We start from the raw sequence: 26583 nt of genomic DNA, 5'->3' as shown, positions 1-26583 counted from the left end.
GAGCAGGGAGTAGAACAGGCTCAGGAACTCTAGGGACACGGGTGGAAGAGTGGACCCAGAGGGACTAAGGATGGGCGTACAGCTATTTAGGAGGAAGGGAAGATTTTCATCTGAGCGAGTGAGACAGGGCAGAAGCAATGCTAGGGGAGAAAAGGGGCAATTATATGTGGACTGGAGCAGGGACAATGCTAAGGAGAGAAGCAGAGATTCTAAGGCCAGAAGGGCCCATTATGATAATCTAGTGTGACCTGCTGCATAGCACAGGCCAGAGGAAACTTGCCCAAGAATCTCTGCCTCGAGCCCGTAACTTGTGGGTGAGCTAGCGCATCTCTGTAAGAAAGACTCCCAGTTTCAATTTACAGACTCCATGTGACGGAGATGCCATCACACCCTAGGGAAGTTGTTCCAGTGGTTAAGGACCCTCACTTAAACATTTGTGCCTTATTCTATCTGAGAGCATCTGCCTTCAGTTTCCAGCACTGGCTCTCTGCTGGATTAAAGGTGGAGAAACTGTTGTCCAAATGAGAAAGGTGTCACCATGTTTCAGACAGTTGGTGGAGTTACTCGAGGGGATCCTGTGGGTTACATACTGAGTGTAAGCACAGGAGTAACTCCAGGTGTAACAGAGAGGTGGATATTTTCAAAGGCACTAATGGCAATTTAGTACCTAACTCCTATTGTTCTCCTAAAGGAGCTGGGCACCTTGCTGCCATTTGTGCCTTTGAAAATCTCCCCAAGTGTACTGGCGTCACTGAGTTCTTCCCTAGGATGTCACCCCCCTGCTCTCGTCTCCTCGCTTTAGAATTTACTTCCACGGTGTGATTGCCGCCTCCTCCACCCCACCACCAAACATCTTGCTGGGGGAAGAAAGGATGCCTGGTGGGACACGCCTCTCTGGACCCTCCTTTAATGTGTTTGCTCCGATGGAGGATATGCAGGGCTCGAAGTGAAAAGAGGGCCCCAGCTGCAGTACTGAAGGAGCAGCGTGTGCTAAGGAGGAGAAGGGCTTGCTCTCAGTTGACTGCACGGCCGCACTCTCGCCTCCTCGCCCTTTGCCGAGATCTCACTTCTCTTCACTTATAATTTCTATGTCTGTTAGCAAACACTGAGCTATCATCCAGGTCATCTCCTCACCCTCCTCTAATCTCTCCACAGCATGGAATCTGTCTCCTCCCCCGCTCCTCTCGCTCTTTATCCTTGGCATAGTGGCCCAGAAAATGGCTTATGGATTTTAATGCAAACCACCATGAAAAGTGATGCCTTTCGGATTCTTTAAAAAAAAAAAAAAAAATCTTGGCTTTCCATTGCTGGCTAAGAACAGGACTGGACTGACCGGAAAGGGTTTGGGGATTAGTGTTAACAGTGACCCAGAGATGGGAATCCAAGGCTGAGCTGCAGCCTGTTCTATAGCAGGGAGCTGTAACAGACCCACTTCCTTTGTGGGCTGGATACCAAGGGGGACACCCCGCTCCCAGGGTGCTACAGTTGCACTGGATTGATCAAAGCCATGGGCCCAGATTCTGCTCTCCGTTACACAGCACAGCTCTGGAGTAATTCCATTGTCTTCTCCCGGGTTACTCTGGATTTACACTGATGTAAAGAGGAGAATTTGGCCTAATATCTCAAGTTCTGGTGGAGATAAAGGAAACAAAAAACAGAGGGTTCAGAGGATATCAAGGCACAATAAATATGGGCTAACTGTTTACACAGGGTGTCCTGGGGCATGAGGGAGGGGTTTATGCTGATGCTCAAACTGTGCCCTCCGATATTCCCCTAGACAAAGTGATCGCTAAGGCAGGTGTTACTTTTTGGGGAGGAGTGACTGTACGGAATAACAGCTGACTGGGGGTATGACTTCGCTGAGTCAGCTCTGTGTGTTGTGAAATAGGAAATGTCTCCAGAACCAGAGTAGCAGGTGGGTATAGATCAGGAGTTCTCACAACAAAATTTTGGTGGCCTCAGAGACAATTTTTCCTAAATATTTAATTAACTTTAGGAAAAACAAATAAATATGTACATATACATGTCCAAATCATTGTCATTTATTTTATGTAGGGTTGAGTTTTTTTGCAGACTCAATAATAAAAATAATGTACAGTTGTCTCTATTCTTTACTGGACCTAAACAGAATAAAAACACAAATAAAGTGCTTTGCACTTCTTGTCTTTTGTTGTTTCTTGTGCTTTTTCGGTTGCTTTTTAAAAGACTTGCTAGCTGGTAAGTCTGCTTCTGTGAAAAGTGATATTTGTATGTTTGTTAATACCACTTTGCACAGCAGCAGACTTGCTAGCTTCCTGGGAGGCAGTAATAAGTGATGTTAACAAACATACAAATATCACTTTTCACAGCAGACTTACTCAGCCCTGGCAAGCTGGAGGACAAATTAAGCCCTAGATGAAGAGGTAGATAAAGAGACAGTGGGGGGTCAAGGGAGATGGGGACGGGGTCACGGAAACAATGGCTGGATCCTGGGGTCCCGCAACTGGGAGATAGAGCGTGCGGCCGAAGCCCAGAGCCAGAGCCAGAGCCAGAGCCAGGGCCCACCACCGTGCAGCTGGGGGCTAGGGTGGAGGCTGGAGCCTGCCGCCCACCACTACAGGGCTGTTGAGATCCCCAGTTCAAACTCCTTTGTCAGCACAGATGACGGGGTGTGTAATCAATCATACTAGAGTTCTGGACTACAGAGAGCTGGAGTAACAGGACACTGCACCTTGCTCCATCCCCTGCCTGGGATCAAGCACCAAGAGGCAAACCTGTTCTGAAACACACGCGAACCCTAGTTAACAGAAAGCCGTCATTTTCCCAGCATAGATGTGATTTTTATAATAGAAAAAGCAGAACCAGGGGCCACCCAGAAAGTAATTTCCCAGCCCCGTGTAAACAACATGCAACTCAGGACCCAGCAAATCATTCACTCTGAATTAGGCAGCTTCGGTTTCACTGGAAACGCTGACCATGACATAAGCACCAAGGTACACAGTTAAACTAGAGACTCGTGTGCTTCCCCCTGTCTCCCCACTCCAGGACATCCCTGACTCAAGCCACCACTCTTCCCCAGGTCCTGGAACCACCCCCAAGCCTTACCTATTGGGGTTTGCCAGGGGAGCCCATAGTCTGACCTGTTCCTAGCTGAGACTGACTGCCCTCCCCTCCGCTTCCCTCCCTGATGGTTTTCAAAGGATGCAGGAGCACTGGTCTCCCCATCATGCTCTAGGGAAGAGGCACCAGGCAGTGGGACCCCCGAGGAGTTCAGGAAAAAACCCTATCTGCCCCACTACAGGAGAGAGGGAACAAGACTCCTACTGCAGTCTTAGACTAGAGCAGGTGCAGCCAGCGCTCCTTGGACGGGAAGCTAGATGCTAGTGCTGCACCCCTCTGGGAAGGGAAATGCTCTGCCCCTGGTGCGGGTCCTGTAGGCCTGTTCCTTATCTAAGTTATTGGTGCCAGGGCTCATTTTAAAGCATGTGATTCAGATATTTGGTGAGAGGCTCCATTTAAAAATGTAATTTGTCAATCTACTTATCACTGTGAGCTCTCAGACCCGCTGAGAATTGGGCTGATGGTCTACGAAGTCTGTCAGCACTGGAGCAGACAGGTCCTGCATCCACTCCCTAGCACGGTCAGTAACTGCCCATCCACATGACACAGACATCCACACACAGCAGAGGAACGTCTAGGACATAGATCCATGTGCCCGGCGGCTACCACAGCCCAGGGAAGAAGTGTTGCTTAAAGTGTCCTGTTCCCAAGCCAAATGCCCTTGAATCCCTGACTGACTGTCAACATCCCCACCCCAGGCAAGAACTGTCCAGGTAACTTTTGATACATGGTTGAACATGGATATTCCCAAGCCTGGCTCAGCATCCGGTTTGAAGGTGCAGTATTCCAGGGCAAGGACTAAGGCCACAGTCCTCAGGGGTGTGCACATCTCCAGTTCCTACAGCAACATACCATTTCCCCTTGTGGGTCTGGGCTGGTACAGAAAGAACTGCATGCCAGAGAGAGTTATTCCCCTGGGCTCCCAGAACAGTCTTCCAGCCCCAGATGCTGTCTGAAGGCTCTCCTGCGTTCATGACACTGCAGTTTATCCTTTATAAAAATGTGTGAAACAGGTTCAGTTTGCAGATGGTCACTCAGAGTTTTGAACCAAACTCACCCCAGACTCCGAGTTCAGCCAAGCTCCTTTCCAAGTTTGTACATCAGCCCAAGCTCACTTCCCCCTACAGCAGGTTCGAGAACCTCAGTGCTCCTGCTCTACATTCGCTGTGGCACACACCAAGGGCTAGCGTGTTCTCTAGTTTCTTCAGGTAGTTTATGTATAGCTCTGCTTAGGACAGAGCAGATGGGGTATGGGTCCAGTTCAGCATGAGGTTACAACCTGGAGTTCTTGATGAGGCTGGACTAGGTTAGGGTTCAGGTTTGGCCTACGGAATAGTGCTGAAAGCTCACAAAAACTGCCAGCCATTCTCATAACATTTCAGCACCCTGGTCTCGTTAGATCCCGGTCATCTTGCATCCACAGCTGTTCTCAGGAGACCATGGTCATACCTGAAGCAGAAGACAAAGCCTCCTGGTAATTTTGGAGTTATCACAAAACCAAAGGCCCTGGGAAGGGTTCAGCTCCAGGCATTCAAACTCAGATCTCTCCACCAGAACATGAAGGCACCCCGATTCGAGATCCCAGCTTCAGCCATGCCCTATTTCTGTTTTATCACTCAACCCCGCACTGAAGAACACTCTGCAGATACTTTTCAGGCCTTTTCTGGGGGCCTGACCCCTCCACTTTCCTTTAAGAACGAAGTCACCTACGCCTTAACCGCTGACTCATGGTGAAACGCAAACCTAGAAACAAACCCCCATATGTGGGGCTTTTCCTGATAAGCCTGGAACCTGCTGCCACTGACGCCAGACAAAACCTGAGCTGAACTAAGGTAACTACAAACCTGGCGAGAGGCATTTGTTGGGTAAGCTGCTGGGTGGGAGCACAGCGGTTCAGCCTAGGTTGCAAGACAGCCATTGAAAGGTCAGAGGCAGCAGGCGAGGGGGTCGGGGCTGCTGTTTGCGTTCCTTGCTTTGCAGCGGCAGCAGGAGGAGTGGGGGCTCAGCTGGGGAGGGACGCATTGTGGAAAGACTATTCTCTTCAAGCAACTCCCTCTCCCACTGCACCAGTGGGGCCTTCCCTGCTCCCAGCAGCTGTTCAAGGAGCCAAGGCGTGCTCTCTGTTACTCCATGAGGAGCTACTCTGCATCCGCACCTGAGTAACAGACAGCAAAATCGAGTCCATAGGCTCTATACAGACCCCAACCCTGCTTCAGGAATCCATCTTCCCCTCTCCCCATCCTCCCACTACCCCCTCACCTGCTCTTAAAGGGCCAGTAGCTCTGGCAGTAGTTACAGGCTTCTCACCTCTGAGGAAGGGACGTTTCAGTGGAAAGGTTTACTGCTGCAGTGGCCAGACAGAAATCACAGTGTGGGGGAGGAGAACTGGGAGGAAGTGTGGAAGATGCTGACATGTTACATATTAGTGGTGCAAGCCAGAACACATGCTGAGGCAGCCATTTTGACACTCCACTCCTCTTCTTGGGAAGGCCAAAAGTGTGACTACATTCAAAGAGGTCAATGGCTATTAGCCAAGATGTTAAGGGATGCAACCCCATTCTCTGGGTATCTCTAATCCTCTGGCTGCTGAGGCTGGGACTGGAAGAAAGGGGATGGATCACACCATAATTGCCCTATTCTGTTGATTGCCTCTTGGGCATCTGGCACTGGCTGCTGTCGGAAGACAGGATACTGGGCTAGATAGCCCCTGGTCTGACCCAGTGGGGCCGTTCTTTTGTTCTCACCAGAGGTCGTTCTGACCAAGAACCTCTGGATGCAGTTTCCACGTGCCCAATTTAACACTTATTGCAGTTTTATTCAGATTGCCAGGCAGGGTCAGCTTTTCCTTTCATTAACAAGCAGCTATTAGAAAGAGAGGGAGGGTAATCCAGTGATAAGGACAAGGAGTCTGTGAGTCAAGAGACCTTCGTTCTATTCCTGGCTCTACCATGACTGCTAGGAGCCCTTGGCCAAAGTCACTTCCCCTCCCCGCACCTGTAAAATGGGGGATGAGACTGATCCCTTTTAGTGAAGTGCTAAGATCTCCACAGATCACAGGTGCAAAGAGCTATACAAGAGCTAGGTATAATTATTGTAGCAGATCTCTCTGTGACAAGATCTCTCATGCCCCAACATTTGGATCTCAGGAAAATTTAGATTTGGGACCCTAGAAGTCTCAGCCTGTACGGGAGGAAAAGGCAGCCACTTTTTGGCTGGTGGCTTCAGGTTTTTTCTTCTCCTCCCCTGCATGGACTAATCTCTGGGTCCTTTTCTGTTACCCTTCTTTAATGGATGCTCAAACACAGCTGGGTCTCTGGACAGAGCCAGGAGTATGCAGAGCTGCAGCCCACCAGTTGTGCCTGGCAGATGAAGTGCCTGGCAGAGGTAATAGAGAACTGATCCGTGCTGTCCCAGCATAGCCCACAAGCTGCTGTCTGCCTGGAAGAGACCCCTTCTAGCACTTTCACATGTGTGCATTAGGGATTATAAACAAGAGACTCATGGGAGCAGAGCCCCAAATGTCAGCCATGATATCTGGGACCCCAGTGTTATGAATTTGTGACATTTAGGATTTGGATTTCATACACCCCCTCATGCCAAGTGCACATGCTGTGCTATTAATCACATCGTGTGTAATGCACTTGGAGCGACTGGGGGTGGAATGTGCCTGGAAAAGGGAAACAGATTGTCTCACAACCGCCAAAGTGCACCCTCGGGAGGACCAGCAGAGGACTATGGCCCTTCCCAATGGGAGCCAGTCAATTCATGTCCAGGGCTGACTAGGGAAACCTCTGAAGCTGCCGGCTGCACATGCATGGTTTTGGCAATATACAGGATTTCCAGCCCACATCAGACATGAAAAGAAACAGCAGCTGAACGTATGCTCCAAAAGGCATCTCTCATCAACAAGCATGAGGAGTAAAACACAGTTAGGAAAGATGAAAGGAGCTAGATTACTAAGATACTATTATTTTAGAACTACGCGTCACATCACCTTCTTTCTTTCTTTCTTTCTTCCGACAAATGGGCTCACCAGCCATCATCCTACATCACAGCAGATTGTTTCAAGCTTTGCAGGTCAGTCAGGATCAGTGGGCTGCACTTTAATATCAAAGGTATTTATCATCAGGGCAGTGGCGACTGTGGAGGTTGAGAGCAGCTCTTGTCTACCAGTTCCTTGTGCACCTTGCCCAAGTAACTTGGTTAAGATTAAGCTCAAGATAGAGGTACAGATCAGTGAGTGACGTACATATTACTTTACCTTCAGTGAGGCAGTGTGGTTAAAAGCCAGCGTGGTCTAGTTTAGCAGGTAGGACACTGGCATGGCATTCAAGATCCCTGGATTCTGCTCCCAGCTCTATCACTAACCACCCCGGTGACCTTGCTCAAGTCATTTCTACTGTCTGTTTCAATGGGATAATGGCACTGACCCCCTTTGTATATTGCTTGGGGATCTATGGATTGAAAGTGCTCTGTCCGAGCTGCCTACTGGGACCCTGATCTTGGACTGAACCTGTAGGCACTACTGTAACAAAATAATTAGCAATCTAGGGGGTCATAATTGAGGAGCTTCCTCACCAATTCACTTCACAGTTTGTAAAAAAAAAATCTTGTCTCGGTCCTAGATTTAACCTACCAAGTTTGACATCTGCCTACTATTTTTGTGGATTTTAGAGGTCAGGCCAAATGAGAGCAACAATGCAAACTCAGATGCCATCTCAACTATGGAGCAGCTACCATCCCTCCACAATAACCCACAATATTATCAACAGCAAAACCTCACTGCCTGTGAGCAAGTAAGGCTGCCCCATGACCACAACCCACATCACCTGCGAGCCAGCCTTCAGGGGAGTCATTGAGGAGCAGCAGAAGCCATTGCATCGAAAAGAGAGGTTCAGATCAGCAGGAGTAGACCTGAGCAAAGAAGCTAGAGCAGCACTGAGACCTGAGTCAGAATTGCGGTGAGTTTGCTTGGGGTTTAACAGACCAATAGGATAATGCTGGTTAATTTCTCCAAGTGATTAAGGATATGTCTACTTTATAAGGTAGGGCCATGATTTCCAGCTCATACACGCATACCTGTGCTAGTTCACATATGAGCTAGCACAATGAAAACAGTAGTGTAGGTGTAGCCCCAGTAGCACTGGCAGCACGGGCTAGCTGCCCCCACGAGGCTAAGGTGAGTTTGTGCTCCGGGCAGCTAGCTGGTGCTGCTGCTCCCACTAATATTTGTAGTGTGCTTGCTCAGATGAGAGCTAGTGCCAGCATGTCTGTGTGAGCTGGGAATCTCACCCCCAGCACCAAGTGTAGACATAGTTTTAGGGAGCAACTGTAGCTGCCTTAAAGTCTCCATCCTAGGATTCAGGTGGTCCTATCTGCAATGTGCCTGGAAGGGTTAACAAACAACAACAACAACAGGCACTAACATAGCATCTTTTCGTCCAAGGATGGCCCACCAAGGACACACAGTGAGTCGGTGGCAGAGCCAGGAATAGAACCCAGGTCTCCAGACTCCTTGTTCCCTTCTCTAACCTTTAGACATGCTGTCTGCAACGAGCTCCCCTAAGGTTAGCAGCACAGCAGGGTTTTTTGTTTAAGAGGAAGGAATTAAAATGGATATAGATATAGACACATTCCAGTTCTGTTTCAAGGGGTTAAAATAGTTCTAAAGGCAATGGCTGCAGAGTGAAAAGTATGTCCATGGATCTGTCCCTATGATAACAGAACAGGAATTTCTTTTCTTTTTTTTTATTAAAAGACTCCTTTAATATTGTAGGTTTCTGCTGTGGAGCAGTTCTCCTGGGGTTGGCCGCTTTCAGGAGAGCTGTCTCATTATTGCTATTTCTTCATTTCCCCCCTTCTGTGCACACGGCACAGGGGAGCTGGCTTGACAATGGCTAATGTTTATTTATTCATCCCCTTTCTGTATGTGTGCGCACAAGAACATTCTTCCTCCTTGCATCTGCTCTCGCTGTTCTCTTCTTCCCAGATAATGACCTGCAAGGGGAGTTCTGCCTTCAGAACAACTGGCCAGGTACAGCCCAATATTTTGCTGGTAGAGCCCGCTAATAAGGCAGAGGACAAAACGCTGGTACAAAACCCAGCGAAGTTACCGTTTCTAAGTGTTTAGGACCCAATCCATTTCAACAGGAGCCTTTACATTGACTTCAATAGGAATCGGACCCAGGCCTAAAAGAGGATCAGTTAGGCAAAGCCAGTCCTTTGCCTCCTCCCAAAAAGTACTGATCCTTAACACTACATTTGCCATAGGATTTTACTGTAGTATGTGGAGTACTTACTACAAAATACAGTAGGGCTTATATCAATACAATGCCCCTCTTTTTCTCTCCTCCTGAATTACCCTAGAGTGCTTTATTTCCTTGTCTAATGACATAATTTATTACATATGTGAGATTTAATTAGCAAATAGATAAGCAAACAGTTTTATGTAGAATGAGCGCCATATTGGCATGCCGGGAGGAAGCTTGGACATACGGAAGAGTTTCTCTTGGGCAAGCACATGGCAGTGGTGTGGTGCTTTATTGCCATGCATGGCTGCTGTCGTATTTACAGCTGACCCAACCCTGGAGTTTTCGGTTTGCTGGCAATTCCAAACACCTGAAAAACAAATTCAAAGGCTTTTGGAATTTTCAGCAAATTGTAAAAGTTTCATTTCCAATTGAACAAAACATTGAGTTTTATTTCAACCCATTTTCAAACTTTTTAAAAATAAAATAAAATTTTGAAACCAAAAGGTCATTGTGAATGGAATAAATCAAAATGTTTTGTTTTAAAAAACATCAAAACTAAATGTTACAACTTTTCTGGAATGTATTTATTTTTCCCCTACATGAACAATTTGGCAAAGCCAGCATGAATTCACAAAATGTTCTGGTTTTGCAGAATCTGTGACTGAAAAACCATTGCCCAGCTCTAGTCTCATTACAGTGATGTCCATCTCCTAGCATAGCACATTTGGTCTCCATCCATTCCACTCCATCAAGTGCCTCACTCAGAGAGATTCCTGAATCCTTCTCATGCCATTAGACCTCACTTAAGTCATGACCAAGATTCTACCATTCCTATCTATCCTGGCCACTCTTTGGGTGTCTTCCATGTTGAGTCTCATAGGTTTTCTCCCTGAGTAGCATCGATGGAGGCATTCTTTCACTTGCCCCTTTTTGTGTGTCCCTCCAGACACTCTGGCTTCACTCTTACCACATATCCCAGATATTTCCATCTTCTTTTCTCAATAACTTTGAAGAGAAGGGGCTGTTGAACTCTTTGATGAATCTCAGCATTTGTTATAAATTCATTCCATTTAATACCTAGTATTTCCTTGAGGAAGGCATTTAGACATCTGTCTATACCTTGGTGGATATCCAGCTTTCACATGTTAAGATGGAAATAAATAACACTTGAGTTGAAGATTCATAGTTTGATCCGTTGTAGATTTCCAATGACCAAACCTTGTTTAAACTACTGAATGCAGCTGCCACCTTGCCAAGTCATGACATTACTTCCTTCTGGACATCCCCCATTAGCTTGCATGTTATTGCCAAGATATATCGATTGATTCACCTCTTATACGCCTTTGCTTTCTAAAGCACTGCTTGACTTGGGAGTTGCTGGATTTTCATTAGATTTGTTTTTCATAATTACTTATTAACCCCTGTCTTTTCTGTGATGCTGGACAGTTTTTCAGTCTTTACTTGCCAGTTGGTTGAGCTGCCACTTAGAGCTATGTCGTCAGCAAAAGCTAGCTCTTCTAGTGCACTGCTGCCGAGTCACATGATGCTGGCATTGTGTCCACCTGCACTTCTGCTCATTATGAATTTAATGGCAATATTAAACAACAGTGGAGATTTCAGACATACAAAAACCCCTGTTGTGGTGAATGAAAGACTCAAAGCCCTTACTTGGATTGACTTAGCCAGATGCACCAAAGAGGCAACATGCCCTAGCAGACAGGGCACTGGACTGGGACTCAGCATACTGGGGTTCTCTTCCTTGTTCTGCTACTGACTTACTGTGTGATCTTGTCCAAGTCATTTCTCTTTCCCCTCCCACCTTTTGTCTGACTTGCTTCATTAAATGATAAGCTCGCTGGAGCAGGGAGTCTCTCTCATTATGTGTCTGTACAATAGGGCTTCAATCTCTCTAAAGGCCTCTAAAAGCTAGTCCAATATAAATGAAAATATTGTCCGTTCCAAGCAGTGGGGGAAGTGAAATGGTGAAAGCTGTGTGAAAGGAAGGACAATTTTACATCACATTTTATAGGGAAATATTTCTCCTCTCTGTCTGAGGCAGTTTTGTGCCCCTGATAGATTGCGCTTTCACAATATTTGGGGGGCAATGGCTGTTTATTTAGAATCACACAAATGCACGACTTTCATGCAGGGCTCAAACTGGGGAGAAAAATGTAACAGCACTCGCTGAAACGCCTTGCATCCTCCTAACACACCGAGGCACTTGTAGGGCCAAGCCTTCGCTGGTGTGAATCCCAGAGCTCCGCTGAACTCAATGGAGCTTTGCTGATTTACTTCAGGTGATAATCCGGCCCACACACTCCTCAGCTCCTCTTTCAATTCCATCAGCCCCAGGGCTGCAATAAATTATGGCCAGCCAAGGGACCAGTCAAGCAGCCAAAGACTATCAGAACGCAGCAGGCCTGTTACCACACCCTTCCCAAGGGGCAGGAAAGAGAATGGCATAGAGCTGCTCTGCTGACTCTATGCCACCCAGAGATTCTCACTGCATTCTGGGATCCCTACATAGCTGGAGTGATGAGCAGAGAAGGATCCAATCCTGTCATGAGCACTTGCTCTCTCAGCATACGTATAACACATTAAAATAGTCAGACAAGGCCATTTTCAAATTGAATTTAGTGCTGGTGATAGACACAGGTCTCACCGTTCTGGAGACTGTTGTCCCAGCTCATCTCCACGGGCTCGTAGACATGAAATGCTAAACACTTCCAGATGCGACCGGCCCAGATAGAAAGCCCTGAGCAGAGGCAAGAGGTTGAATGACTCAATACCGATATCAGGAGCTTGATGGCCCTGGAGCAGAGCTGAACATTTCAAGAGGCAACAGTTAAGGTACGAACTAAACTGAGAGCTGTGAAGCTACTGCTTGGAGAACACTGAGAGGTGACACGGCAGACCCCAACCCACACCTTGCACTGCTTGCTGCTTTGCCGGCACGGACACAGTTCTCAAAATGGCAGACTGATCTCCTTCAGCCTTGCTCCCAGCCGGAAGTGCCATTCTTGGCAATCCCACCCCATCACTCCCACTAGAACTGTGGCAACAATGCGGCTGGTGCACGAAATACTAGGCACTTAGGTCCAGTTTTTACTTTACAGTGAGGGGCGGGGGTGACAACATAGAGAAAGGGTGGTCTTGCAGCTAAGCCACTGGACTGGGACTCAGGAGATCTGTGTTCAATTGCTGGCTGGATCAGAGGCTCCCAATATGCCCTTGGACAAATCACTTCATCTCTCTCTTCCTCATAATTCTTTGTCTACCCCATTTAGTCACAGTGAAAGCTCACCAGGGCCTGGGCCGGCATTTGTGTCTCTGCAGCAGCTAGCTCACAGGGCTCAGTTAAGATCTCTTTGAGTTCCTGTGATACAAATAAGTAATAACAGCAACGGAAGAAAAGAATATGCCCAAAATACACCGCATGAACTCCAAAGCGAGTGAGCGTAACATCCAGTCACATGATGAGCAGCAGGATGAGGACGTAAATAAGAAATAAATTATCTGGCATTTAAAAAAAAAAAGAGAGAGAGAGAGAGAGCGAATAAGCAAACATGCTCAACTTTACAGGCCCAACGGCTGGTGCTAAAGGGAAGTCATTTTCCTGTAATGAGAGACGACTACACTTCGTTAACTCAAACTTTCTCATTAATCACCTTTCCGTCGCCTCTGTCTGCCTCAACGCTGTCAGGCCATAATAATCTATGAAGAACATTCATTTATTCTCCAACTTCCCACTCAGTAAAGATATACGGCACTGGAGAAATGGATACATCCTGACACCCAGCTCTCAGCACAATGAGGCTAATTTAAACACATTTGAGTCAAATCTCCTTTCTCCTCTCTCCTCCTTTTATTTTATTTTAAAGACCGCAGGTGCTGAGTTGGGCAATTAGAAATGACAGGCAACTGCAGAGAGAATGCCATTGTTGTTGTTTTTAGTGTGGATTCAGATTAAGGCCGTTTCTTTTCTCTCCAAACAATGCATCGGCCCTGAGCTGCTTTGTTGGGTCCAAACTGAAGCCCAGATGCAAACCAGTGCATTGAGACGGAGCTGATAAAGGATTGCAGGCATCTGAAAGGGGCCTACATCTCTTGCTAAACAAGGGCTGATCATTTTTTATCTTTGCCATGACACCTGCAAAAAGGTGGACAACCATTAGGCAGCTGGTGTGCCAAGACCCCTGCTGATCACGAAGACCAGCACTGTATCATGGTTTCCTTGGGCTCCCCAGTCACTGTCTGGCTGCATCCATCCATTCTCTTGTTTTAGATTGAAAGCTCTTTGGGGCAGAGACCATCTTTTTACTTTGTGTTTGTACAGCGCCTGCCACAATGGGATCTGTGGCCAGGACGGGAGCTCCCAGGATCTGTCACAACACAAGTAATAAATAATGAAGACAGCAACGTATGCCTTTGTCACTAAATGTTCGGGCTATAGCATGCTACGTATCTGGACATGAAACTTCAAGAAATACAACCAGGAGAGAATGCACTGCTTTCCCACCGAACATCACAGCAAGTTCAAGATCTCGGACCTTATCGTCAAGATGTTTAACGATCTGGGCCTGGGAAACTTAGGAGATCACCTGGAACTCAAGAACAAGGAACTCAATTGAAAATTCCTCTCCCTAGGCACAATGAGGTGTCCACCTCAAGGAGGAACCTAATCTGTGCAGAAGCCAGATCTTCTTCAGGGAGCTGATCAAAGAGCTTGGAATCAACTCCCACAGGGTCTAAGCACCACCACAAAGCTTCTTACCTTTTGCTCTGGGTGCATGGTGAAATACTTTGACCTTGCCTTTGCTGATGAAAATATACCATGTCATGCACAGAATCTCAATTTTAAGCAGCCCATTCACACTTGGCTCTCTGGGGAGGGCAAGAAAGAGAAAACCATATGTGAGAGATGATAGCTGCATCACTGGAAGACACCCAGCTATCATGGTGATGGGCATGATCTAAGAATCAGAACAAGACAGGAGTTTTCACCCAAAATTTGATCCAAAACTTAAAAGGTTTGGATTTTTTTTAAATGATATTTTGCAATTCCATACTCCACGGGTTCAACCCTCCCAACATCCTGTACGTGAACTCCTGTGAAGTTCTGCACACCTCTGACTCCTACTGACATTTAGGGGAGCTGGCGATAGCTCAGAACATTGCAGTAGTTCTCTGCACCTGGCAAGATTGAGTCCCAAGTTCAGCTCCAAGTGCAAACTTCCCCCAAGAGAGAAAGTACTCAGATTGCAGAGGGGAAGGGTTATATGCATGTCTCCAATGGGGAAAAAATGTATTCTCAGCTCATGGTATTTCCAGCTTTGAAGAAAGCACTAAGGGCCAGAAATCTCACAAAGCAGCCTGTTTGCATAAGTTTTGAAGCCCAGTTTTGTAGACTCAAGCAAGAGGTTAGGAAGTTATGAGTTGCGATGATGTTCTGCAAAGCAGCCAGGCTTCACTGGAGCTTAATCAAACTGAAACTTTGAATGTGTTAAAGTTTACCAAACTAAACTTGAAGTGTGGCCTTAAGTCCCATTGATTTCAATAATCTATGTGCTTTGTTAAATAGGGAAGGACTTAAGCACATGCTTTACTTGCTCAAACACTTTGCTGAATCGGGACCCTGTTTCTTTGGGGTGTGAGGACAAAACTGGAGCCACCATATTCTCCTGGCTAATGTCCTAAGTTGTCTGTCAAATCACAACGTAGCAGAACTGTAATAAAACCCACGCCTATCTCAGGACTCGAGGACATACAAATGAATAATGCTGCAGTGGAAGGGTATCATCAGAAGCCCTTAATGTGGCATATAACTCTCACCGGTCACAGTTACCTGAGCAGTCCCCTATCTGTGTTACTTGAGAGAGAGAGAAGGGCAACAGCAGACTACAAAGGCTACATATACCATTCATGAGGCTCTGATAGTATCTTGTTAGCTCCTGTACGAGACCAAAGCGTGAATCATTTACAGTTGCTTTGCACACCCTTGAGATGTGCGATAGCCTTTCCCCCGGCTCCCGTATTATGTTTGATATATCTGATGTTTCATAAAAACATTGTATTTTATTGAAATTGTATGCAAAATGCTCCTCTTGCCTCCCACACAACTGTTTATTTTTCAGCATGATTCTGGTTGTTTTAAAGATTTGATCTTACAAGGAGAGAGACCATTTTCCATTGGGTTTTACACTTACTTTTCAAAGAAGTTGTGGAACAGCTGAACATTTGATGCAGAAGCCATAAACTGATGTGTAACAGAGCCAATCAGCATAGAGAAGACTTGAGCTCATTTGCCTACTGCACTTCTAGTGGACAAAATGTTCTCAGAGTCAAGTGAAGGGCCCATTCCTATGAGATGCTAAGCACCTTCCCATTCCCATTGATGTTTAATGAGAGGCGAAGATGCTCTGCAACTCAAAGGTTTGAGTCCCCATATAGTAATATTACACCGCTAGGGCATTGAAAGCAGAGAGTTGAAGCGTGTGGTGCTCCCATGAGCACTGCCAATTCCCAGACTCTAGCTTTCATCTCCTCCTAAATGGCAGGTAGATAGACAAATACATGACAACAATCAGAGCTGGTTGAACATTTTTTTTTTAAATCAGGAAAAGTTTCTAAATTTTCAAGTTATTTCCATTTTGTAAGATTCATAGATTCCAAGGTTAAAAGAGAAATCCTGTATTACACAGGCCATAGCCCTTTCCTAAAATAATTCCTAGAGAAGAATTGTTTAGAAAAACATCCAGTCTTGATTTAAGAATTGGCAATGATGGAGAATCCACAGTGAGCCTTCGTAAATTGTTCCAGTGGTTAAATACTTTCATTGTTAAACATTTATGCCTTATTTCCAGTCTGAATTTGTTTAGCTTCAACTTCCAGCTATTGGATTGCTCTATATCTTTCTCTGAAGAGGCCATTATCAAATATTTGTTCCCCATGTAGGTACTCAGACTGTAATCAATTCAAAACAGGCCCTTTTTTTAATTTCCTGATTTAAAAAAAACCAAAAAAACACTATCGAAATTTTATGTTTACCAAAAATTAAGGTTTTAGAAAAGAAAAGATTATGGCAAAAAGTAAAATGTTCATTTAAAAACTGTTGTGATATATAGTGCAAAAAAAATGACAAAAGCTACAGTATTTTAACAAAATCTTTCATTTTCATAAAAAGGCCTTTTTTGACTAAAAAACTTTTCAAATAATTTAACATCTCCAATAAGCAGCTTTGACCTCCTGTAGCACTTTCCTTTAGACTTAGTTCATCTCAAAGTTTTATACATACATTAGTTAAAACTTACAGGGAAACTGAGTCACAGACAAGGCAACCTGCCCATGAGTCACAGAGCCAAGCTGGTCACAGAACAGGGAGTGGAACTCCCAGCCTATGTTCTACCCACTAGACCACATGAAAGGGCAAGCTCAAGGGCCAGATCTTCAACTAGTGAAAACTGAAGTAACTCCTCTGAAGTCACTGTACAGTGGCTGAGGATCTGGCCCTAACAACAACATATTATTAGGATGCTGAGAGAATTGGCTGATGTCAAGAGCCATTGGTCATTATCTTTGAAAAGTTGTGGCAATCAGGGGAGGTCCCGGATGACTGGAAAAAGGCAAATATAGTGCCCATCTTTAAAAAAGGGAAGGAGGAGGATCCAGGGAACTACAAACCAATCAGCCTCATCTTGTTCCTGGAAAAATCATGAAGCAAGTCCTCAAGGAATCCATTTTGAAGCACTTGAAGGAGAAGAAGATGATCAGGAAAAATCAGAATGGATTCACCAAGGGCAAGTCATGCCTGACCAACCTGATTGCCTTCTGTGATGAGATGACTGGCTCTGTGGATGTGGGAAAAGTGATGGACATGATATACCTTGACTTTAGCAAAGCTTTTAATGCAGTTTCCCACAGTATACTTGCCAGCAAGTTAAAGAAGTATGGGTTGGATGAATGGACTATAAGGTGGATAGAAAGCTGGCTAGATCATTGGGCTCAACGGGTAGTGATCAATGGCTCAATGTCTAGTTGGCAGTCAGTATCAAGCAGAGTGCCCCAGGGGTTGGTCCTTGGGCCAGATTTGTTCAACATCTTCATTAATGATCTGGATGATGGGGTGGACTGCATGCTCAGCAAGTTCACAGATGATACTAAGCTGGGGGGAGTGGTAGATACACTGAAGAGATAGGATACAGAGTGATCTAGACAAATTGGAGGATTGGGCCAAAAGAAATCTGATAAGGTTCAACAAGAACAAGTGCAGAGTCCTGTACTTAGGACGGAAGAATCTCATGCACTGCTACAGACTGGGAACCAACTGGGTAAGCAGCAGTTCTGTAGAAAAGGACCTGAGGGTTACAGTGGACAAGAAGCTGGATATGAGTCAACTGTGTGCCCTTATTGCCAACAAGGTTAATGGCATATTGGGCTCCATTAGTAGGAGCACTGCCAGCAGACTGAATTATTATTCCCCTCTATTTGGCACTGGTGAGGCCACATCTGGAGTACTGTGTCCAGTTTTGAGCCCCCCAGTACAGAAAGGATGTGGGAAAATTGGAGAGAGTCCAGTGGAGGGCAACAAATCTTATTAGGGGGCTGGGACACATGACTTATGAGGAGAGGTCGAGGGAACTGGATTAATTTAGTCTGCCAAAGAGAAGAGTGAGGAGTGATTTGATAGTGGCCTTCAACTACCTGACGGGGTTCCAAAGAGGACGGAGCTAGGCTGTTCTCAGTGGTGGCTGATGACAGAACAAAGAGCAATGGTCTCAAGTTGCAGTGGGGGAGGTCTAGGCTGGATATTAGGAAAGACTTTTTATTAGGAGGGTGGTGAAGCACTGGAATGGGTTACCTAGGGAGGTGGTGGAACCTCCATCCTTAGAGGTTTTTAAGGCCTGGCTTGACAAAGCCCTGGCTGGGATGATTTAATTGGGGTGGGTTCTGCTTTGAGCAGGAGGTTGGACTAGATGACCTCCTGAGGTCCCTTCCAACCCTCATCTTCTATGATTCTATATTCCAAAATGTAATGTGTCAAAAAAGTGAGCACAGAGGTTCAACCTCTCAAAGAGCAAATCCAAAATGGCAGCCACATGCTTTTCAACACCATAAATTACAGCCTTGGCCTCACAAAGCTATATGAATCATAGGCTTTTACAGCCTCATACTTCACACTATGTTGTCTGTCAGCTAGCAGAACAATGCCGTGTGTCACTGCAGAATGTCACACTCAGAACTCTAAACTTTCAAAGGGAACAAGTGCAATTCCACTGTAGCGAGATGTCTTCAAAAATCCCCAGGGTTTGCTAGTTTGCTGGGAGAAGAATGTTTCAGAACTATCTGAAATCAAACAGCAGAGTGTAAAAAAGAAAAATAATGTAAAAAGTTTAGCCAACATCCCCTGTAATTGAAAGTCTTCAATAAAGAGAATCTCATCCAAAATCAACAGTAAATAAACCAGCAGGAGGGCAAATGGACATTTCAAAAATGTGATTTAATTAAAAAAAAAAAAAAAAGCAAAGCAGGTTTTTCCTCTTGTTAAAATCTTGGATAAACCAGGACAGCTGACACAGGCCCAGATCCACAACACACCCCATGATGCAGACTGACCCCTGTGGACTTATTGACATCAACGACGCCCTATATAGGCTCTGGGTTCTAGTAACTCAGCTTCATGCTTCTGGATTCCATGATAGCCTCTGACTCTCTTGATGGGTCTGTGTGTATCCCCTTTAGTTCAGTTCTCTGTGTGATATCTATACACCATATATAGTTACACATATATTACACATTCCCATTTATGGTTAAAACAGCAGTAATTTGTTGAAGATGACTCGGGGACATGTAATGATTAATTGACAATACTTCTCTCTGCATATGCAGACGAGCCAGTGAGTCATTCTCCTTTTGCTAGTAAATGTATTCCTTAAGTGCTCCATGCCACAAAACAGCAGCTTGAAGTGCATTTCAGGAACTACCTTCCTTGTTCCTTGCTCTCAGGTCTTTTCTAATCTAACAGGGAAAGAAAGTGGGGGTAGGGAGGAGGCAGCCGACTGGTGAGAGTGTGGCTATATCAACAAACTCAGTATTTCAGCTCAGATCCCCTTATTTCCCATTCTACGTGCATTCTATTTGCAAGGCTGACCTCAGTAGCATGAGAGCATTTGCCCCAGTCACCAGCTTGCATGAGCTAGGGGGCATCTCACGAAGTGAGCACACCTAGTTTTCGACAGCCCAACCAACAGGATGGCCTGCCTGGACCTCAGGCTTGCACACAGCAAATCCTATTCTCTCAGCGATTTAAACCAAAGTGTGGTCAGCAATGGGCCTTGATCCAGCCTAGCTTCTTAGATTACGGTAGAGGGAAGATCTTTCCCTGATGACCCCTCCTTCCCTGGCTTTACCCAGGAACTGCCATTCAGTAGAAGCTATCAGCTCATTTTATTTGGCCTGCTGGGTCCTGATTGGCTGCTGCCTGTTCCTAGCTCTTCTAGACACTGGAGGACCAAGCCTCGCTGGTTCCATCAGCAGCTGATCCTGAGAGACCTCTCTAGGCAACTCCTGAGGTCCAAAACCCGCTGCACCTCTTTTCTTAAAGAGCTACTTCCTGGGGTGGGGTGCACCAAGGCAACAGGGTCTCTAGCAGGGGGCAACGAATGCCTAGTATACCCTGTCACAGTCCCCCACTGCTATATTCCCCTCTCAGTACCTTAGGCTGCTGGGGTTATCACAAAGCACGCTGCAAACTGAGATGAAAAAACACAACCATGCTTCTCTGACTGGTCACTAGAAGGAAGCCATCTGCAGAACAGACAAGCAGCCATTGCTGGGACCTGAATGAAGTACACCTGAGATGGCACCTGAACAAGGCACAGCTGAGAGAAGTGGCACTAAGCTCTAATGCAGCAGAGGTCCTTGGGCAGAGAACACCAGCTCTTCCAACAGCAAGCTCAATGGTATGGTATGATTCTTCTCCAGAGACTACAGGCCAGGGGAATTCTTCTAGGTCCTCTTCCCCTCCATCCTCTGAAGTTACTGGAGCCATTTAGGGGTAGTTGAGGGAAGATTACACCCTTTCCTCACTGTTAGTGGCTACAGAAGAGCATGCTGGAAACTGCTAACTAATGGCCCATTCCCACCACTGGGGGAGGAGCATAATCTCTCCTCCTGAGCAGTCTTTGGATCCCTGGACAACAACCGCACTTCCTTTCACTGCAGTAGGCTGCCCTGTCTGCTCTCCAGGTGAATGCAAAGCAGCAACATATGGAAGTTGTCAGTGTGGGAACTTCCGTCCCAGTTCTTTCTGCCACACTCAGGTTTTGAACAGAGAAGAGAAGTTCTGCAACTTATTTATTTTTTGGTAGGAGGGGCTACATTTTGGACCACCCTAACTCCTGAAGCAGCCCTTAGAAACCTGTCAGTGTAGAAATAGCTCTTCTTGGAGTATTAGAAAGGTTGAGCAGCAGCCACGCTGAGGTGGGTCTTTCATCAGCTCTCTCAAGATCAGCCCTGGTCAGCAGCTGGATGGGAGAGCATTCAGGAACTGATGCTGATTCACCTGGGGAAGAGTGCTTTCCAAGTCCACACTGCGCTAACTCCCAAGCATTGCCATGCTTTAGATGAGAAGGAAAAGCAAGAACTTGACCATTTATAGCCATTAAATCTCCCATGGTGCTTTGTGCAAAGGAAGAGTTGTTAGCCCCTAGTCAGATTCCAGGGCGCATAACTGCATCCTGTGTAGTTAAATTCCCACCACTCAGGCTAGAAAGGAAGCCCAGCTTCCAGCCTGGCCAGTCCTCAGACTCTCTGCTGAGACTGCCAGCATAGTATTTCTGATAGGGGGTGTGGGAGGTCTTTGGAACTAGAATGAGGCTACCAACTTCCTTCCTACATGCCACCTTCCAGTTCAGCATTGTTCTTTACAACTTCCCACCTGCCAAAAAGACAGTTTCCCTTTCCGGCTTTGGTCACAGCTCCTCAGGGGAGGGACTCTCTCTCACCACAGGTATGTCTACACAGCCCTCAGCAGCAAGTCTCCCAGCACAGGTTGACAGACTCAGACTGATGGGGCTCACACTAACCCTCTAAAATAGCTGTGTAGACAGGGCTTTGAAGTTGGAGCTCAGGCTCTGAAGCTCACCCCTTTTCCTTCCCTTCAATGCGCTGTCCACAGAGATCTTTTTAGAGCGCTAGCACAAGGCCTGGCTAGCACACGTCTGTTAACCAAGCTAGGAGGCTCACTTCCACCGGCTGTGTACAGCGTCTGGCACAATGGGACCTTGATCTCTGTCAGGCTACTGTAACACAAATAACAATAGCTTAACTGCATTCTCCCCATGTGGGGAGGCGAGGGACAAACCTTGGAGTTCACATCCTCATCTCCTTTATCCTCCAGCTCCTTGAATTCACAGTTCGCTCTGTCGCCTGACTCATTGTAATAAGACAAGTCCCAGAAAATCTTACTGTTAAAGAGGAAAACCCATACTCTATATACAGATCTCAAAAAAGAAAAACAACCCTGATGATGCAGATTTCATGGCCCACTAATATCTCATTTGAAAACATTCTTGTCTGTATAATGTAACACTATCCTGAACATTAACAGAAGCAAGACACACACACACACAAAATAATGGGTTTATACAAAAGAAAAAAAATCCAGTTCCATTTCCCTGCTCATCTTGCCGATCTATGAGAGAAACCCACATTTAAAAACACCACGACCACCACCACATGTGCGTATCTGAGGCACTGAAAGACGCAAAGTGCCGTGGAAACAGAACTGCAGGGAACATGTTTCATGCCGTTTCATCGGTTAAAAATACATATGTAAGGGAATACAAAGCATGGGTTGCACAGCAGATTTGCAGCAACAGGTCAAAGCACTAGCAATGGGCAAATTCTCAAAGCCGCAGGGCACTGTGATCAGACTGACAGCCATACATGTGGATGCTCATCCAAACTACCTGAACTGTAGGAGTCAGCACAAGTGGGCTGGACGTCTCCTGAGAAAGGGGTTGCTCACGAAAGGCTCAGGACCTTGCACTCACGGCCCTGCTAGAACCAGGCCATGCAGGGAGCAAGCAACAATGAAAAGCATCAGGGAGAATTATCTAGACTTTGGTTTGGCACTTTAGCAAATTCATATTGCATCTAAATTGATTCAGCTGAGCCTTATACAGAGACCCAGTTCAGGTTCATCCTCCGAGTGTATTCCAGGTGAAAACCACTCTAGGTCCATATACAGAGTCCGTTTCTAGGGGGCACCAACACCCACGGAAGTCAACAGCAACAGTCTCATTAACATCCATGATTCAGGATCAAGACCCAAGTGGGCTAACTCTCCAAGGGAGCCCTCTTCCTGTCTGACACATTGGCCCCCCACCTGCTCTCACTTACATTGAAATAAACCAGGAGTAACTCCCAGCACTTCAGTGTGAGTGAACAGAAGCATTCCTGTCTATCTACGTATTTAACTCCAGTGCAGATCCCATCGATAAATCTTTTCACCCAGGAAGGTTGCAAGGAAATCCTTAGTCAGGAGCCAATATTCTCTCTCGGTTACTTGTGTGGATTTTCTGCCTTTTACATGTTTGCTATTTAGTGTTCACAAGAAATCCCTTTAGCATCACAGGTTCACGGTGTCATGTCAGGCCTTCTCAGTTCATCAGAAGAGGACATCTTCTGAGCACTCTATGGCCTGGAGAGATGAATGTGCCCCCACAGAATCTCAAACAATCACAGAAATGTAGGTCTGGCAGGGCAGGACCAAGAAAACCTCTCTCCATCACCTTGGGGAGTGCATTGACTAGAACCCCCCTGCACACACTAGCTGTTCCCCTCCTCGGTGTGGAATACGCAGGCCTGGGCTGCTCCCCACCTGCATGCCCCCTTCTGGCAAAGAGCAAGGAGGAGGCTTAGCTCCACTTTCCTTAAACCTGCTCCCTGGAACTCCAGCCCATGGGGAAAGAGGCAACTTGCACCTTACCCGACATGGTGTGGGGAAGAGAAGAAGTTCTCTGGGGCTTCAGACATGGGGGGCAGGGATGGGGTGGAACAGCATAGTAGCTGAGGCTCTACAAGATATAAGGAGCAACCCCCGGAACAGAGCACAGGAAAGGAGCAAAACAACACAGCCAGCACCTTGTGGTGCCAGGAGCTGTAGGGGACCAGAGTGAAATCTCCTACCTACACAGGGAGGTGTGCAGACTCTGACGCTGGATTAAAGCAGTCTGCCTGCAACAATCCTGGGGACGCATCTGCAAACCTTTTCATCGGTGCCTGCTCAACCTGCCTGCATGGCATCGTGTGGTGCATTTGATGGAAGGGGCACCTTGCGCACACATTCCCAGTTGAGGGCCCTCAGAAGCCGGCGGTGGGCCCAGCCTACCCGATCACATCCCAGGCAAGGAAGCAGAATTAAGTGCAAGTTATAATTAAGACTGGATGTTTGAAGAGAAACAATTTCCGTTCCGTGGGATTCGCCGGCACAACAGTAATTAACGTCTCATTAACATTCGCCTAATTAAGCAGTTTATGAAAGTGGGTGGATTTGCATACTGCTCCACTTCAGCTTCAGTAAATTCAGCTATCCAAGCACTAACATTAACCCTTCCATGCAGGTGCCATATCCCAGTGCCATCCACCAGGCTGCCTAGGGAGCACATACCAAACCCCTTCAGTGGACTGTAAAATAACAGCTGCAAACACCCCCATGGCAGGCCCAGTCGCACCTCCACCTGGGGGAATTCGAACACACAACTCTGTGTGAACACAGCCTTGTCACCGCTGGGCAGCAACTTCCACCCTACCGCTACCCACAACTGGGGGTGAAATTCCTGAGGCAGGTGAACAGAGATGGAAAACTGGCTTCTGGGAAAGGAATTTCTACCCCTGCAAACTCCCTAGCCATCCTCCTGCCCCATTGCTGTCCTACAGTATGGGCTCGGTTCTCACTGGCACCTCAGTGAGGATTCTAGCTGCCCACAGTAAGCTTCCTGGCCTTTCACCGCTGCTGATCTGACTCAAAGCCACCTTTCCCCACTAGTGAAGGGAGGTTCAGTGGTCTCTGCTTGCTCCCTAGAGCAACAGTTCCCAACCTGGGGTGTGAGACCCCCTTGGGGGGGGGGGGGCAGGTCAAAGATTACAGGGGGTCTGTGAGGCTTCAGTAATATTGAAGCAATTTAGCTCCTCATGCTGGCCGGGTGCAGCGGCCTCAAGCCCTAAGCTGGCCAGAGCGGAGGAGCAGCCCCCCCAAGTCCCACACCGGTCAGAGCAGAGGAGAAGCCCCCCAAGCCAGCCAAACGCCCAGCTGAAGTGGAGAAGCCCTGCGCCAGTGAGGCCTGAAGGAGCCCTGGCCAGCCCGCCAGCGCCCACCACCTCCATTACCTTCCATCCATGAGGGATGGGAAGAGACGGGCCACACAGGGCGTGTGGTGGCGGCTGCGCCAGGGAAGGCTTAGTTTCTTACTCAGTTAAGAGTCATTGATGATTATTTATGTACTTTAGTGTTATTATTATTAGTATTATCATTAGATGAGTTTACAGGGGTTGTGTGTGTTTATGGCCAGGTCGGGGTGTGTAGTGGGGGGTGGGGAGCGTTTTACCTACTGTTAACCAGTGGGGCTTTCACTCAAAGAGGTTGGGAACCACTGCCTAGAGGATGGTCATGGACCTAAACTGCTACACTACTGCACACCATGTGCTCAGAACAGGCCTAGGGCTGAAATGGCAGGGCTGTGTTCTTCCAGAGAGGACTGAGGTGCATGGACAGAGCAGGGGCAGCTAGAATGGGGCTAGCAGAGGCTGTTCTTATTCACTTCTTTAAATGCGTCTATTGAAGAAGCTGGTTATTTGGTTTCTATCTTCTCTCATTATCTCAGAGTTTTCTACTCCTGCACATCACCGTAATATCTGGCGCCTGGCACATAAAATCAATAGCAATAGTGGACTTCATGGAGTGTCTGGCACTTCTCCTGTAATGGGGTCAGAACTCTGCTTGGGGTAGGTTTTGTGGTTTATATTTATTTAGATTTTAAAAGGAATTATTTGGGTATTGGTAAGGGTGGAAAGGGATGTCAGCGTTGTGAGCATCTCTGTCTGTGGCAGCAGGCAGGTTTTGAAACACATCCTAAAGCTGGTCAGACTCTGGATTGGCCTGATCTCCTCTGGGAGTTTGTCCATTGCTAGATTCCCTTGACCGAGAATGCATCATCCCCGGCTCTCACATGCTTCGTCCTGGGCTTTGAGATCTGCATTATCCTAGAGGAGTGCAGATGTCGCGGTGCTTCATAGACCGACATTTGGTCTTTGATGTAGCTGGGGCTTGATCCAATAATTGCTCTAAAAATGAGGGCCAAAGCCTCACACTGGCATCTGCAGCTGATTGGGAGTCAGTGGAGAGACCTGAGTTCCTGCAGAGATGGCTCAGTCATGCGTATTTCCAAGCTTCCTGCAGCACCTGCCTGAGCTCTTCGTTTCCACTAGTACCAAGTACTAGGATGGAAAACAGGAAAGGTTGAGAATGGCTGTTTCAGACAACTGCACAACCTCCAAGCCTTCACCGGAGTGAAGAAGAGGAAGGAAGGAAGGAAGGATGTGAGACAACACACTGCTGGCCAAGGCTGAAAAACGAGAATCCTAGACTCAGCCAGATGAAAGAAGGGAAAACATATTAGGTCCTATCTCCTCCATCCCTGCCAGCACTCTCATCCTCTTGCTGCTGGAACCCGTTCCGCTGAGCTGTTCCCATCCATAGCACAGGTGGCAGGGCACTGGTGGGCCATCAACCCATCACCACCACTAAATTCATGCCCCAATCTGATCACTGTGTAATTTTTGCTCACATTAGATCAATTATGAGGAGCCTCTGACAAGTCACTTTTTACAACAAGGTGATTCAGTTGTTGTAGTTGCTAGAGGAAGAGAATCCTTTATTTAAGAAATAGACATCCAGCTCTCCTGGAGACATGCTTCCCATTGCACAGGACACTGCCTAGCAGCTGGGAAGGCACCCAAAGGAAACCACCTGCTCCCAACCTGCACAAAGCAGCAAGTCATTAATGTTTGACCTGGGGCAACTGTGAATATGGGGCTGCATGCAATAGCCATGAGATTGCCTCAGACAAACTCCAGAGGCAAACCATTCACTGCTGTATTCCATCTGAAGCAGGCAAGTCGTAGGAAACTGGATTCTTTTTAGAAGCCAGCTCACAAATAACTTCCACTGTCT

The 26583-nt window shown here is 46.8% G+C and overlaps 1 protein-coding gene across 3 annotated transcripts in view; it reads right to left on the bottom strand.

Annotated features, from left to right (window-relative positions):
* The window catches only part of LINGO1 (leucine rich repeat and Ig domain containing 1), a 429045-nt gene that overhangs the window by 308046 nt on the left and 94416 nt on the right, over positions 1-26583 (bottom strand). Inside the window, exon 3 of one of the 3 annotated variants that reach the window (XR_010917384.1) lies at positions 1333-1629. The exons of 1 other annotated variant lie outside the window; for it this stretch is intronic. The gene's annotated coding sequence lies outside the window, so the exon portion shown is untranslated. Of the gene's footprint in view, positions 1-1332; positions 1630-3926; positions 4549-26583 lie in introns of those variants that run through there. One more of the 3 variants, XR_010917382.1, reaches the window with a different exon arrangement.

Source organism: Emydura macquarii, unplaced genomic scaffold (assembly GCF_026122565.2).
Source record: "Emydura macquarii macquarii isolate MOO-44397 ecotype Brisbane River unplaced genomic scaffold, CSIRO-AGI_Emac_v2 contig_3451, whole genome shotgun sequence".
In the NCBI taxonomy this organism is placed as follows: Eukaryota; Metazoa; Chordata; order Testudines; family Chelidae; genus Emydura; species Emydura macquarii.
The sequence above is the reverse complement of the archived record's forward strand: the minus strand, read 5'-3'. Positions and strand labels throughout refer to the sequence as shown.